This window comes from Suricata suricatta, chromosome 8 (assembly GCF_006229205.1).
Source record: "Suricata suricatta isolate VVHF042 chromosome 8, meerkat_22Aug2017_6uvM2_HiC, whole genome shotgun sequence".
Classification (NCBI taxonomy): Eukaryota; Metazoa; Chordata; class Mammalia; order Carnivora; family Herpestidae; genus Suricata; species Suricata suricatta.
Window position 1 is genome coordinate 117,095,990 of NC_043707.1, and position 14,237 is coordinate 117,110,226.

General features: G+C 47.2%; 1 long non-coding RNA gene across 1 annotated transcript in view; it reads left to right on the top strand.

Annotated features, from left to right (window-relative positions):
* The first annotated feature begins 21 nt into the window (after window positions 1-21).
* The window catches only part of LOC115299907, a 28,715-nt gene continuing 14,499 nt past the window's right edge, over window positions 22-14,237 (top strand). The window contains exons 1-2 of the long non-coding RNA XR_003912404.1: window positions 22-140; window positions 9,356-9,530. This is a non-coding gene — a long non-coding RNA (uncharacterized LOC115299907). The remainder of the gene's footprint in view (window positions 141-9,355; window positions 9,531-14,237) is intronic.

A 14,237-nucleotide genomic window follows, 5' to 3' on the forward strand; every position in this document is an offset into this window, starting at 1 on the left:
AGTCTTCTTCTCCCGGTCCCGGGCACCGGAACAAATCGGAACAGGGTCTGTTCGTGGGGGCGGAGCCTGTCGCAACCCTGGTCCTTTCCACAAGCTCCAAGATCGTGACACCGCCCAGGAGGCGGGCACTCAAGCCGAAGGTGAGAAAAGGAAAGGCCAGAGCCTGTGGGCACGGGAGAGGTGACAGCAGGAACAGTGACAGATAAGGAGACAGGGTAGACGGAGGTGAGCAGACTGGTAGACAGGAGAGAGTTGGACAATTGTAGGTTCCACCTCCAGTTTACAGTAAAGCTTACATGACTTGGGGGGCGCCTGGGGGGCTCAGTCGGTTAAGCCACCCACTCTTGGTTTGGGCTCAGGTCACGTTCTCACTGGTGGGTGAGTTCTAGCCGGCATCTGGGCTCTGCTCTGACAGTGCGGAGCCTGCTTGGGATTTTCCCTCCCCCCCTTCCCCATCCCTCCGCTCTACCCTGCTTGTGCTTCCTCTCTCTCAAAATAAATTTAAAAAAAAAAACTAAAAACTTAAATTTAAAAAGCGACATAACTTGGGATGGATCGTGAACCTCTGGTTCTTCTCCTGTAAAGTAAGGATAATAATAGCACTCGTTTGGCTGGGTTTTTGTGAGCTTCAATGAGATAATACACCTAAGACGATTAAATCAGGGCCTGGGTCCTAATAATACACAGCGAATGTTAGTCATTATTATGTAAATCAGTTAGTATAGAGCTTGGCACTTCGTGCGTGTTGGAAAAATGTTCATCGTTATTTGAATAATAATAATCAGAATGATTTCAATATAAATGCAGTTGCTCTTTACCATTATGAATACGTCAGGATATGAGCAATCTAATAGGGGGTTGAACATGTAGGGTTTTGTAGTCAGGCGTGGATCCAAATGCCTACTTCCTAGCTGTGTGGCCTTGAATGAATTACTGCATCGCTTTATCGCTTTTGTGTTTGGTTTTTGCATCTGTAAAATGCAAACGATATAACAGAACCTACTTTATAGGTTGTTGTATAAATTAAATGAGATAATGCAGGTAAAGCATGGTCTCTGAATCAAGTTGCTTGTGTCTGAAATTTCTTTCAAATGCAGGATGTAGGCTTTGCCACTCACTAGTTGTAAAACCTTGGGCAAATTACTCAACCCCTTTGTACCCCTTTGTAGCGTCCTAATCTGTAAAGTGGGAATTATCATAATAGCATCTACTTAATAAAGTTTGTGAGAGGAATAAATGGAGAAAAAGTTTGTAAAGGACTTGGCACATTTCTAGGAGTAGGAGTTTAATAATCATTATTCTAATTTTTACTAATGGGTATGAGACTTCAGGGAAAGTGCCAGTACCTGGCATATGGCAAGTCCCCAGTACACACTGGCTTTTGCTAAAATTAGGGAAATTTTAGATTTTAGTTTTAAAGGCCCAGTTTTTCCTCATGTTCAAAATGAAACATGTTCCAACTTATTCATAGTTAATAACTCACGTGATTGTGCTCAGTGAACATAACAGTGACCCATATACCACTCCTTGCTATTGTCTTACGACAGCCCCGCGAGGCTGTATTATTACCTTCAATTTACAAGGAGGAAATGGGGGCTCACCCAGGTGGAGTGACCTGCTCAGGATCACATAGTGTCAGGCCAGAATTTGAATCGCTGGGCATGACTCCAGAGGTTTCTTCTGGAATCACTGTAGAGGGAAAAGATCACAGGTGGAGTAGGGTAGGGATTGAGTGGGGAGAGAGCCAGTGTGTCAGACGTTTGAGACAGTGTCAGGATCTGAAGCTGGAACGTCAGATTTGCTGGGTAAAGGATGGCCAAGTCAGGCTCCTCTGCCTAGAAGCCTGTGATGAGGATGTACAGAGAGAAAAACACGAGTAGGACACTAGAGGGCGCCCCTCACCCTAAATCCAGCCTGGAATTTTTTAATGGTTTCCCTTAGCTTTTTTTTTTTTTTTTTTTTTTTTTTAATTAGAGCCTGGTGTTCTACGGAAAAGGAAAACTAAGGCCCTAAGAGGCCAAATGCTCTGCCTAGTATCATATAGAAATAATCAACAGAGCCTGAACCAAACCCCAGTTCTCTGCCTCACCATCCACCAAGGTTTTTTTCTGTCCACAGTTGTCTACAAGACTCCCTCTGGTCTGGCCCTGCCTTAGGCTCTAAGGATGCAGTGATAAATCAAACTGGTCCATCTCCAAGACCTGATCTCCAACCTTTCCAGATTGAATTTCCTATTTGTAAATTGGTAATACTTCCTATTAGTAAGATATTTGTGAATATACACTCTCAACATAGGTTATTTACTTATAATAATATAATATAATAATTATATATGCATGTAGTACATATATAATTTCACAAAAGCTAACTTTTATTGAACATTTATAATGCATTACTAGGTCCTGTTCTCAGTGCTTTATACATATGAATTCACTTAACCCTCATAAAATCTTCTGAGCAAGATCTAATGCTATCCCATATTACAGAAGAGGAAACTGAGGTACAGAGGTTAAGTAACATAAAGCCATATAAAGCAGGCAATCTAGCTTCAGAATAAAATGAGATAAAAAAAATAGAAATAGGTATAAGTTTTAACACTTGGTTCTAAACCTCCATGAGTCATCTTGTGCACCCATCTTTGGAGACCAGTGCTCAAAGGGCCCCCAGGCCTGTGTGGGCCAGTACAGTATAACCAGTACTTCTGGAAAGGGAAGTGCAGGGAGTGATGGGAACCCAGAGGCAGCAGCTTATCTAGCCTGGGAGGTCAGAAAAGGCTTCTGGAGGAAGTTGATGGTTAAGTTGGATCTTAAAAGATATGTAGTAATTTCACAGAGGAGAGAAATTGGGGGAAAGTGTGTTTCTGGGTGAAGGAGCAGTGCATGCAAAGGCCCAGAGGCAAGATCACATGGTGTTCCAGGAGCTCCAAACTGGAGCAAGGGCTCCAAGTAGTTTGGCATGACTAGACACAGAGTGCCAAGGGGGGTGGATTTTTCCTCTGTGTTCTTATGAAGCTCAAATAAGACCATAGGTAGGACCATGCCTTCGTGTTTTTACTGAGGGAACAGGCAATCAGTCTGCTGTCTCCTGGGCAGCATCCCAGCTTTTCGGTCCTCAGCTGCCAATTCCTCTATAACCCAGATGGCAAAAGGGGCCCCTCTTCCCCTTGAAGATCTGATTGAACTTGGCATGGACCCCATTTCACAGTTGAGGACTGCTCCCAGCTCTGCCTCCTCCCCCACACCCTCCATGAATTTCCTACTTCACTTCCTCTGGGCTACAGTTTCCATGACCCCAGCCCCTTTGCCTTCTGCCTCATGTAGGTTTCCATCGAAAACAGAAAGTCCAATTAAGCCAAGCATTTCATGGATTTAGTAAATTTACTGAGGATTTGGAGATCTTGAGGTCACATCATATACCACACAGCCACCTGCCATCTCCCAATTTTTCTGTCAGCTTCCAGAGCCTTCCCAAAGCCTGTGTTCCCCAAATCACCAGCTGATCCTCCCTACACGTGCAGCAGCCCCACCTCCCACCAGAAGCTGAGTTCAGTCCCGTGCACCCCCACATACCCACTCTCTCCCTGCCAGGCTGGCTTGCTTTTCTTATCCCTGCCTCCAACACACATGCACCCACTCCAGCCCAACCCAGGCTGCCCTAGCCTGCTCCCCAGCCATGCCCGGAAGCTGTCCTTTCTTTCATTTTCCTTGGGCCACACGTGAAAGTCATCTCTGCAGAGCAGCCAAGCCAGTCCATGGGAGCCAGGGAGGTGGTGGTAGGAGATAGGTTGCAGGAAGACCAGCAGCAGCCCTGGAAGATGGGTGAGCAGCCAGCAGGAGGAAGGTGGCCAGGTGAAGCTCCAAGTGACCGTGTGAGGTGTGCAGGACCTGGTGACTCAGCATGCAGTGTGAGCCGGCTGCTTGCCATGCCGTCCGCTGCATTGTCAGCCACATCCCTGCCTGCCTCAAGATCTCCCTTGGAGAGGCAGAGGCACAACTCCTGGCCATTAGAAAGGCTGCTCTCCAGAGGAGACAGAAGCTCCTGCACCACCCAGCCCTGGCCTTACCTGCAGTGCGACACAAACACATCATAGAGGAACTTCTTACCCTCACCCTTCCAACCCCAGATCCTGAAGCCAAGCCCCAAACAAGGCTGGAGACAGAGGATCCGGGAGTTTCTGGCTTTGTATAGGAGGAGCTAGGAGGTCAGCAGAAGCAACAGGCAGAGAGACCCAAAAAGAGTTCCAGCCCGCAAAGTTTTGGGGCAGTGGCTCCAGAGAAAAGGGGTGGGGGGGGCGCCTGGGTGGCTCAGTCAGTTAACCATCCGGCTTCGGCTCGGGTCATGATCTCATAGTTTGTGGATTCGAGCCCTGCATCGGGCTCTGTGCTGACAGCTAGCTCGGAGCCTGGAGCCTGCTTCAGACTCTGTGTCTCCTTCTCTCTCTCTGACCCTCCCCTGCTCTCACTGTCTCTCTCTGTCTCTCAAAAAAATAAATAAAAAACATTTTTAAAAAAATTTTAAAGAGAAAAGGGGATTCTTGGGGGTGGCCCCCAGCCTTTGCCCAGCACAGCTAGTGTGATACCATGTGCATGTATGTACTGGGGGAACCACTCAAGCCAGGGCTCCTCCCAGGCACTGGCACACTGGCAGAATATACAGATACTGGGGTATCTGGGGACAGTGCTCCTGGAGGCTGTCATCCAGAACAAGGCCTGACTTCTCGTCTAGCACTACGACTAGAGACTGCCAGACCTCCAGAAAGCAGCAGCAGACTTTGTATCTGGTCAAATCCGCTTTGACCAGATGCAGCACCTCAAGCCTGGGCAGCACACCTCCCAGGTCCTCAAGCCACCCTGCGCAGGGGCGGGCTGGGGACCACAGCGCTTGCAGCTTTAGCTTCCATAGGTTGAGAAGCCCCGTGATGCCTATCCACCCATACCCACAGATACTAGAGTCTGGCAAGCCGCCAGAGGAAGAAGCTAGAGGCACCCAGGAGCACAAGGCCTCCAACTATTTCCAAGCAGGGAGAGTTGGCAAAAGGCAGGGAAGATCTTGGTGACAGTCCGGGTCCCCAGCTGCAGTGCCTAGCCTTTCAGAGTCAGGATTTGCAAGACTGGAAAAGCATGAGAAGCCAGCTCCCAAAACTTCCTCTCTAAGGCTGCACGAAGCTCCAAGCTGGCCAGCCTCTTGGACAGGGACAGCTCTACCCCAGAAAGGCCAGAGGGGAACTACAGTCTCAAGCTGTGTGGACTCCCTGGGCCCTGGAAGTCCACGGCCAGAAAAATCACCTGGCTCCCTGAAGTGGCAGCTACCCCAGAGGAAGTGGCTAGGGGAAGAGAATGCACCCCATTATTGGACAGACCCGGAACCCCTGTTTCATGCATGCCTAGTGTGGCACTCTGCAGCTGTTTGCTACTCATCTTCAGTCTCTGAAGCCTGGGCATGGCAGCCAGGAAACCTGGCTAGATCCTGTTAAACATGGTCAAACCACTGTTAAGACCCAAGCTCTTCAGGCTGTGGCCGGAAGCCAGGGCCTGCAGAGCTATGTGCCCCATTAGCATGGATCCCAAGTTCAGCTCATGCAGCTCAAAATGGGCAGCTGCCCCAGCAGGCACTCATGTCCACTCTCTGCAGCCCCCAGTCCTGCCCTGTAGCTGCCTCCATCTTTGTGTGGTCCAGACACAGAGTCTCCAGCTGGGGGCTCTGGAGGGCCCGAAGACTGGCTGTCTTCAGCCAGTTGGTGAATGGCAAGTCCAATGTGTCCAGGCATCACCAAAAGAGGGGCCAAGCACCAAGCCTGAGAAGATGTCAGCCAGTTCCCCCACATTGTGATACCAACTATACTTGACAGCCAGCTGTGTAGACCAGAAGGCAATTGAATACCCAAGTTCCCATCTAGGCAGGGGCCCAAGAAAGCAAGGTACTCGAGGAAGCTCAGGTTGCCAAAGGTGTCAGGAACAGAAAGAAGCAATCAGTTCTGGGTCCAGTGAGAAAGCTGCTATAGCTGCCCAAGGCCCCCGAGACTTCCTGGTAGGAGCTGGGGGAGATGCAGACTCAGCCCCAGGACCTGAGCTCAGGAAAGTGGGAGAAGGCATCTGGGCCCAGGACAGAAGTGGAACCGGTGAAATAGACGTCCTCTATGCTCGGCACAGCTGCCAAGGCCTGTGTCAGGTTGGTCACCGAGGAGACTGCTGCAAAGAGGGATGGACAGGAGTCCAAGGGGCAGATCAGGAAGAAGTGGGAGCTCAGAGGCAGCTGGGAGCTTTCCATCACGGGGACAGCTGGAAGCAGTCCAGCCTGCAGTCAGAGGAAGGGATAAGAGTGTTCGCCCATCTCTTGCAAGCCTGGCCTGCAAAGAGGCAGAATCAGAACCCCACTCTCTGCTTCATTCCCTTTTCCAGAGGGGAGCCCAGACCTCATTCTCCCCTTCTGCAAGCACACGCGCACACACGCGCACACATCACAGCACTCACAGGTATACAGTCCCCAAGGTACCCAGGAGGTTCTGGAAGCAGGAACAGAGGGCCACAATGCTTCAAGCCGCACAGCTGCTGGGAGGGTGATACCAACCTGGAGATGCGTGGAGCCCAGAGTCCAAGGGTCAGAGAAAGGCAGAAGTACACTAGTGGGAGGAGGAACCCAGGTCTCACTTTTCTGCTGTGACTGAGCAAGCAGGCAGTGTTTCTGAGCACAGAATTTGGGGCTAGAGGTCTGGGATCCCACTTGGCCACTGTCCTTCGCTGCAGCACGTGTCACCTCTCTGAGCCTTAGTTTCCTCCTCTGCAAGTCAAGTGAACTAATATCTGCTTGACAAGATGGCTACACACAACATACGGTGGCAGAATGGGGTTCCTCTCCTCAACGCCCCCTTATACTGCTTGCTTTCCTTACCCTAGTAGAAAGGAAATCTTGAGTAAATCAAGATTTTTTTAAATGCAGATGTTCTATTAAGCAAAATAATACATCAAAATGATGCCTTTTTAAACATCTTATAATGCTCCATGTGGAAGAGTCCAAAAAGCCCAAAATTTATCCCAGAAGACTATAGAGGTCCATTCGTGTCCTTCCTGGCTGGGACTAGAAAGAACGGTCCTTGGGTCCTTGACCTTGATGTGCACTACCAGGATGGAATCAGGACTCCAAGGAAGAACAGAAAGAGAAAATGGAGCTTGCGGATTGCCGTCAACGATTCAATAGAATTTAATCTGATTGTTATTTTAAACATAATAATAATAAACTCAGAGAGAAGAAAAATGCCTTGAACTTATAAAAGAGTATTTATCCCAGATCTGCAATGCATTTCATTCTTAATGGTGAACAGCCTGTTTCGTTCAACTTAAAGCCAGGAATGAGGCAACTACAATTACTTGCATCCAACATTATAATGGAGGCCTTAGCCAGGAGAATAAGAAAGAAAAAGAACAAAAATTAAAATCATAAGTATTTGAAGAAACAGGAGGGCCACCATTTCTAAGATGCTGTGATTCCCCACACCGGAATTCCAAGAATTTCTAGGCACAAACTATCAAACCTAATGTTTAGCAAGGGTGCTGAATACTAGATATACTTAAAAAAAAATAAAAACATACATTTTCTAATACACCAGTGCATTGCTGAGAGTCTCAACAGGAAATGGCACATTCAAATTACAAGTTTTTCAAAGAGGTTTGTGGGTAAAGAGACTAATCACAAGCCTGTTAGCAGGGCTTCAGGGTACCACCAGGGGTAGGGTAGGAACTGGATCTGGCAAACGGAGGAGCTGTCTCCATTCCTCGAACTAAAAGGAACCGTATTTCATCACTTCTAAGATGTTCATTTTTTTTTCATATTTTTAACACCTCTGAAAAATTGTGGAACTGTGTCCTTCCATTAATAACACCTTGCTATTGCTGGTATCCAGGCAACGTTCAAGATACGGTTACTGTTGCCTGAGCATATGCATACTTGGCCATAGCTGTTCACATTATGAGCACGTGAAATGAGATGCAGATACTGTTGATCCCACCTATTTTAGTTTGGTCATCCTTTACGACGTCTTCTGAAATAGTACACTATAATTCCACACTGACGTAAAAAGTTACTGTACCTGCAAGAAGAGCTTGGAAAGAAAGCAGTGGAGCACATATTCTGTGTTGGAGAAATAATGTGGGAAGAGCTCAGAGGAGCACTAGAAATTTGAAGGAGTTTGAGGAATACCACGATCAATCCATTTTTCTTATATTTTAATTTTTTGTGTCTACAAAGTTATATAAGATAAAAAAAATCTCTGTCTAAATATATATAAAATCGCTCCAAGTTATAAGTGGTGAGAAAGCATTATGTCATCACTCAACTGGATCATTTTCCTTCATAAAATAATGGTTTGTCTTGCAACAGATTCTTAGACTCAATCAAATGCAGCAATTTAACTATCTTAAACTCATTTTTCTCTTCTTTCCTTTCCCTCATTATTATTTAATAGTGTATTGGTGGTGGTTAATTTTACAATTTATTGCTCACATTATAGAATTTCGAGACAGGATAGTAGTCGTCAGAGGAGGTACCATATCCCACAGATCATGGACTGGCAGCTGGATATAATTACTCATGAGATTTAGGTTGACTCCTCTGGGGAGGAATGAATACATTAGAAGTTGTGTTATCATTGATGGAAGCTTTATTTTGAAGTGTAAGTGTTGGGGAAAGGGATTATGCTGATATGTTGTCATTCATTTAGCATCTGAACCCCCCCTTCTATGCCTGTAAGTAACCATGTCCACCTCGCCTTTAGTGGTTAAGTGCTACTGCTTGGGATCTGCTGGCCTAGGATCCTGGGGGCACTACTGAAATCAGGGAGCCCATGTCAGTTGCAGCTTCCTATGACTATCCCCAATCTTACAGAGAACAGTCACAATAGAGTTTTCCAAAGATGGCAGTGTTCCCCCCACCAATGCATTTCTCAATACTTTCAGGAAAGCATTGTCTTCTGAGTCCATTCTAGGAATATAGTGAGCGAATGAGAAACACTGCATATGGAAATGTACTCTCAGCCTCCGTCCTATTTTACACCAAGGAATTTATGGCATCTTATCTTTGTTTAGTACACCACTGGTTAGTCCAAGATCCAGTTAACCAACAAAGCAAACAAATTAGAATATTTGTGGCTACTCAAACTAGTTTAACAAAATAATCTCTGGTGACTGCATCCGTGTGAATAGGTTCAGTACACTCTAAAATTTTGTTGCTTCCTCCTTGGTCCAGCACCCTCGAGGTCTACTTTCATGCATATTCTTTAGAATATAAATTAGTCAATATAAATGAGCAGAACTTCGCCTTTGTTTGCCTCTCCCCTTGGGTTTACTTTGTCATTGCCTTCTAGGTATACTGGAGTCTGTTGCTAGTTCTACATTCCTAAACTGTGGAGAAGATGGTTTTCCATTTGTACCAGTTCATGGCCTGCTTCTCAGGTCCATGCCTTTGCTCCATGTCACTGACAAGCCAAGACCTGCAAGTTATATTCTCTGACTTCTCCATGAGTGAGAAGAGGTTGGAAGGTAAGAGAAAGGGCTGGGATGTTTCCCCCTCCTTCTCTGTTGGTGACGTCTTCAACATCAGCAGCAATTTTTTCATGGTGCCAACTCCTGCAGGGCAGGCCTGCCACGGTTCCCGCATCCACCTGTTGACTCTAGGCCCTGGTTCCAGTAATTACTGCCTCTTCCCCTTGTTCCTGCCTCTGCAAGAAATTGGAGATTCTCCAGTCACAGTCATAAAACATCCTATTGAGCTGAGTTGTTAGGATATGAGCTTGAAGTCTCTGTGCCCCTCAGACTTCTCCATAGCATGGCCTTTCAGCCTCTAGAGCCTTGCTTTCAACAGGCACTTCATTCCAGGTGACTGGGACTTTTCATTTAACTGACTGCTTCACCATTGTATGTCTAATCTGTCTGAGTGCTCTGACTTAGAGCTGGGTTTTCACTGCCCTTGGTCCCACTTCTGCTGCTGCTGCACTTAGCTCGCACTGCCATCCCCCAGAAATTAGATGCTGGAGCTGTGGCTCTTTCTACCCCGTTACTAAAAAGGGATTCTGCCTTAAGTTTTCTGTTGTTATGATAACCAGGAGCTTGATTTGCCTTACCCCAATTCCCCATGTAGGAGTTGAAGGGGCCAGCCTTTGAGAGGAAACTCTGGGATCCTTTCCTGCCTTAGTGGTTCAGGAATCTTAGAGATTTAAGACTGCCTGAGCTGGGAAGGTCCTCTGAACTCCTCTAGACCAACACCTTCCTTTTCAGATGGGGAAACTGAGACCCAGAGTGAGGAAAGGGATTTTCTAGGGCCAAGCAGAGGGCCAATGATAGAGCTGGGATTAGAACCCAGAGCCATGGTCAGGTCAGGGGAGGGTGATAAGATGGATGGAGTGTTGGTGGCAACAAGCAGCCTCCACTCCTGGCCATAGGAAGTGAAGTGAAACTCTTAGAGCCCAAAAGACCCTTCCCACCATCCCCCTGGCCCACTGCACCCCACACACATTCACAAGACTGGGGTCTTGCCATTGCCTCCTTGGGATGTGATGTGAGGAGTTTACGGGAGGAAGCTGAGGTCAGACTGATCCTCACGTTGTAGCTCTGGGAAGGAGAATGGAGAAAACAGCTTTGCAAAGAAGTGAAGTGAAGTGAAATAATAGAATAAAATATAATATAAAATATAAAATGAAATTAAATGAAATGAAATAGATGTCTTTGCTTTGGTCAGGAGGCCACTTTTTGGAGGTGCCTTCTTTCTCTCTCCATTGACTCATCTTTCTTGCCTCCATGCTCTGCACATCCTTTCTCCCCTACTTTCTCTCCATCCCTTATCTCCACTTCTTCCTCCTCCCCCCACCCCCCAACACTGCCTAGGCACTCCTGTCCTCCTGTAGGACAGACTTCTGATGAACCCAAGTGATGGCCTTCTCTATGAGTGGTTAACTGATCAGCCAATATAATTTCTAATCATAACCAGTTCTTAGTGAACTCACTGCATAAGCAACTCAAGTAACATCACTGGAATTCTAAATAAAATAAAGAGATGTTCGATAGGCAGCTCCACCACCAAATCACATGGCTTTTTCTTGTCCAAATTCACTTCAATTCTCATCCCAGCTTTAAATATTTTTCTCATAACCACTATTTCTTATACTTTCCCATACACCAGGCATCCTGAGAAGCACATTAAACAATATTGGCCCAGAGATGTTTTACATCCCAGAATCCCCCTTTTTGGGGCTACCTAGAATCTTTTTTAATAATAAAAATAACTAACATTTGTTGAGAACATAATATGCCAGACATCAGGCTCTCTTTCCACCCTCATGACTCAGTTTCTGTACGCTTTTCCCTCATGTTCTCCAGATGCAGAAATGTGGTCCACGGAAATTCAAATGGCCTATGCAAGGCCTCTCCCTGTTAGGTAGTTAGTTTCTTCCTCCATAAAAGGTGAGAATGTCCTAGTTACCACTCTCCCCATTTGGGTTTTCAGGGACAATTGGGGTTTGACCGTGAGTTCCTTTGTCGTTATTGCCTTTGTGGCTTTGCTGTTTTCAGGTGTAATTCCCAGCAGCCCCCGGTAAAGGATGCCCTTGCTTCCTGTTATTGCAGACAAGGACAGAGGAGTCCAAACAAGGGCTACAGAATGAGGATGGAGACGCTGATACTCAGAACAAATGGGAACCCACCTGGGGCAGCTGGGCTACGCCATTGTCTTAGCTGAGGTCCTTTTTGTGTTTACGAACAGAAATCAACTTAGACTACCCCGGGCATACTTTGTTGGGAACATGTGGGGGTATCTCATGGAATCCTAAATCAGCCAGGCCTGGGGAAGGAATGAAGCCAGGGAGTAGGGCAATCAGAGACCTTCTTGTAGTTTCTCTTTCTCTGTCATCTCTGCCTCAACTTTCGGTTCTCTCCTAATCAGCCACCTCTGCTTCTACACTTTCATGGCTGACAATGGCCATGCCATCCAAAGGGAACCCAGGCTGAGCTAAACCGAAGTCCACTTTGGAGGGTGCAGAAGCCCCACCCCTCCCTGCTCTAATCATGTTTCCCCTTCCCACCCATTCCCACCACCCACCACATCTGCCTGATGCCTCCCCCTACCCCACCTGCCCCACTCCACACCCAAGATCTACTGTGGGAGCCCTGAGGGAAGAGAAGCCAGCATCTTCCTTCCCTGGGGACTACTGAGAAATCCCTCTCCATACGGTTCCCTGTCTGTCTTGTGAGCTTGCCAGGATGCTCTGCTTGGGGATGAATGGGCTCGTCTACAGTTCTGGGGAAAGAGGCAAATAACAGGGAGTTATAAGAGTTGTAGGAGATGAGGCGGAGAGGTCACTGAAAGACTTTTGGCAACTCTGAGACGGGGGTCATCATAGGGCTTTCAGAAGAGGCATGACACAATCTGATTTCTCCTGTAAAAGAACCGTTCAGGCTGCTATGATGAGAGCAGAAGGGCTGAGGATAGCAGTGGAAAAGTGAGAACAGAAGCATCGGGATGAGCAAGCAGCTGTCGCAAAAATTCAGGTAAGAGACGACGTCAGCTTAGACCGTGCTGGCCGACTAGAGAGGAAGGAAAGACACGGCTAGATTTGGGCTGCATTTTGGAGGCAGAACTTGCAGCCTTGATTGATGAGTTTGAGGGGACATATGAGAGAAAAGGAAGTCAAGGATGGCACCAAGACCGTAAAAGAACAGGTGTAAGGAAATTATGAGTTTGACTTTTGAAACATTGAGTTTAAAAAGACTATTCTCTTGGGGCACCTCGATGGCTCCATTGGTTAAGCATCTGACTTCAGCTCAGGTCATGATCTCATAGCTTGTGGGTTCAAGCCCTGTATCAGGCTCTGTGCTGACAGCTTGGAGCCTGGAACCTGCTTTAGATTGTGTCTTCCTCTCTCTCTGCCCTGTCTCTCAGTCAGTTAAGGGTCCAACTCTTGATTTCAGCTCAGGTCATGATCCTAGGGTCGTGGGACTGAGCCCTGTCTGGGGTTCCTTCTTTCTCTCTCTCTCTCTCTCTCTCTCTCTCTGTTCTTCCCTCTGCCAACTCTCTCTCTCTCTCAAAACAAATAAATTTACTTTAAAAATAAAGCAAAATAACTATTAGATAGCTTAGTAGCAATGGCAAATAATGTGAAGTACTAGCTAGGTAGCTAGGTATAGGGTGTGTGTGTTTGTGCATGCGCACGCGTGCAAGTGTATCATAATTAGACCTGGTTCTGTCTCTTGGTGGCTGTGTGATCTTGGAAAGTCACCCAGCTTCTCTGGAATGTGGACCCAATCAGGCCAACTTCTCAGGGTGTGGTGTTTCTAAAACATGTCTACAATTTTTTGACACTACTCCTAGCCACAGGTGAAGTGTAATTCCTCTCCCTTTGCATATGGGAAGACCTTAGTGACCAGCTGCTAACAAGTCAAATGCACAAGTGATGCAACGTGGCTTCCAAGGCTGTTAGAAAAGCTTTCACCTCGCCCTCCCTCTGGCGATGCTCATCCTTGGAACCCAGCCACTCTGTTGTGACAAAGCCCAGGCCACAAGTAGAGGCCACATAGGTGTTCCGAATCACAGCCTCAGATCCTGCCCTGGCATCCAGTGCCAGACATGTGAGTGACAGGGCTTTCTCATGATTCCAGCTGTCCTCGCTGGTGCCAAGTGGAACAGAGACAAGCTGTTCCTGCCAAGCAAGCCCTGCCCAAATTGCAGGTCTGTGAGCAAAATGAATGTGGTTGTTTCGGGTTGGTGTGTTCCCCAGCGATTGATGGTTAAACCAGTAGAAGCTGTGAAAGCATTCTGTACAGCAGAAAGCCATCTACAGAAATGGATCGCTAGTTGGGGACATCCCGAGCTCCCAGCTACAAGTCAGCTGGGTGTCATCTCAGGCCAGGCTCTGACTCCTTCCAGCAGAAGGTAGCATTCATTACACACGACATCTCAGAGCCATAATCTGGTCCCAGGCCTCCTCTCAAGTCCCCCTTCCATCAGGTACCCCCTTTGCTACCACCCCATAAACCCCCCTCAACAAGCTATATCCAGCTATGCCTTCGTGCTTTCTCATCCTTTTCTTTTCTCTTTCTTTCTTTCTTCCTTCCTTCCTTCCTTGAGAGAGAGAGAGAGAGAGAGAGAGAGAGAGAAAGAGAGAGAGCAAGTGAACATGCATGTGCAAGCAGGGGAGGGACAGAGAGAGAATGAGAGAGAGAATCCCAAGCAGGCTCCACAATGTTAGTGTGGGACCT